The sequence below is a fragment of the Rhincodon typus genome, unplaced genomic scaffold (genome assembly GCF_021869965.1).
Source record: "Rhincodon typus isolate 14 unplaced genomic scaffold, sRhiTyp1.1 hic_rhity00000091, whole genome shotgun sequence".
Lineage (NCBI taxonomy): Eukaryota > Metazoa > Chordata > Chondrichthyes > Orectolobiformes > Rhincodontidae > Rhincodon > Rhincodon typus.
In genome coordinates, this window is record NW_025965729.1 from 143,362 (window position 1) to 145,500 (window position 2,139).

The window sequence follows — 2,139 nt, forward strand, 5'->3', positions numbered from 1 at the left end:
GATAGTGGGAGGGAGAAATGTCTGCGAGAAGAGGCAAGTTTGAATTCTGATACATCAAACGCAGACATGTGAGAGAGGGAGTGTTTGAGGGAATAAAACCACCACGTCAGAGAATATTTTCATGCAAATCAATTAATTCCTTAACGAATGACGAGTCCCAAGGAGCAAAATGGGGAAGAATAAAAGCTCCCGTGACGTGGACTTGAACCGAGGTTGCTGCGGCCACAACGCAGAATATTAACCACTATACGATCAGGGCAACCCAGTAAAAGACGCGATTAAAAAGCATGATTAGAACAATGGCTGAGGATGTGTTCGTAACAGCACCGGATACACAACGGGAATACTTGGCGAACAGTGGACTGATGTGTAAGAACTCAGAGTGGGCTGCAATCTTTAACTTCGATGCTCCCAGACTCTATCATTGAGTAAGTTGAAGACTGAGATTGATAGATTTCTACAAAATATCAAAGACTCAGGGAATATTGCAGGCTGTTGTTGTAATGTATTTATCAAAAGCAATGCAGTTTAGCATTGGTTACTTCACCAGTTCCCTCACACAAGGAAGTAACCATTGCTGCAGACGACCATATAATCCCAGCTCCCAGGCCCGGAACCAGAGAGACTCAGTGACCCAGCTGCGAAGATACAACCGGAAATGGGGATGGCAATGAGCGCGCGGAGCAACTCTGTGGTAATAGACGACGGGATAGTCTGTGCATTATAAACCAAGACAATGTGACAAAACCGAGATAGAGCCGAGGGGATGATGTGCAGAACGATGAGAGAATGCAATGCTGAATCAGACTGTGACCAGGGTGATACAGATAGAAGTGAGCTCCAACCTCACCCGGAGCAGCTTTAATTGACATGGAGCAGGGATTATTGGGGCATCAGGCTGTATGAAAAATACGCAGCAATTTTAATTTGAGGCAAATTCGTTCTTGGCAGCACAGTTATTTGTGGATTGAGGGAGGATCTGTCCGTGAAAATGTCACAATTATAATGAAAAATGCTGCAAATATTCAACTCGTCAAGAGAGAAATCTGTGCTGGGAGAAATGGAGCTAACGTTTTCGCTTTCTTACTTTTGTCATATGGGTGACCCTGCACTGGGTTGAATTGCGGGAAGGGCTTTTTTTTTGCTCGTTTCATATTATTCAATTTCATGCAAACATGCACAGGTCACTGAAGTAATCTGAACTTCTGAAAAATATCGGTAATATATGATGTTGTGATTAGGCTCGAGTTTACCTCACGTTACGGAGGGAAAGCAGGAAAGCGGAGTTGACATTTATCAGATCAGCAGCGATCTCATTGAATGGCCGAGCAGACTCGAGAGGATGAATTGTAGCTTCCTGACGACAAATGCCAGTGAAACTCACCGCGTCACAAAAGGGAGACTACTGAATTGAAGTAGCGAAGGTGATTATCTTTGTTGGTTGTTCATCTTGTGAATGTTACTCTTACTGCTGATGTCCCTGCTAACAACACAACACAACGCAAAGGTGAATAGCCTGACTGAGCAATGACGGCGAAGGCACCATTCGCCTCTTTGAGCGGCTGGAATATGGACTCTGATGTTTTCGGGGACATTAACTGACATTGAAAGGATTGCGGAGAGAGCAGCACTGCCTTTGCTATTGTTACCATCAGGAACAATAAACCTTCATTCCCTGACCGGGAATCGAACCCGGGCCGCAGCGGTGAAAGCGCCGAATCCTAACCACTAGACCACCAGGGACGGTAGTGCGGAGGTGTACATCGTTTCTTAATGACACAACTTCTGGCTTTTTTTTCTTTCTTCGACAGTTGTTTCTCCTCCAGAATGATTGAATCATCGTGTTTTTACAACACGGAAAGAGGCTCAACATCCCAGTTTCCAGCTTTGACCCATAGCCCTGTGTGCTACGAAGCGATGGACCGGCCGTTTGAGATGTTCACATTCCCTTGGGGAACTGGACCACATTTTCACCCTCAGAAGGTAACACACAGACATATTTCCCAGAAGGTGACAAAGGCCTCAGCAGAGACCAACCCACAGAAAGTAGGATTTCACCCATTTGGGTTATATTGTCCTGTTCCACACTTCAAAACCAGAATCTGATTACAGCAAAGAAAAAAAGCATTCGGCCGCTCC

The 2,139-nt window shown here is 45.2% G+C and overlaps 1 non-coding gene across 1 annotated transcript; it reads right to left on the minus strand.

Annotated features, from left to right (window-relative positions):
* Positions 1–1,671: 1,671 nt before the first annotated feature.
* Positions 1,672–1,743, minus strand: trnae-uuc. The gene has a single exon. It is a non-coding gene; the product is annotated as a tRNA-Glu (tRNA).
* Between the last annotated feature and the right edge of the window lie 396 nt (positions 1,744–2,139).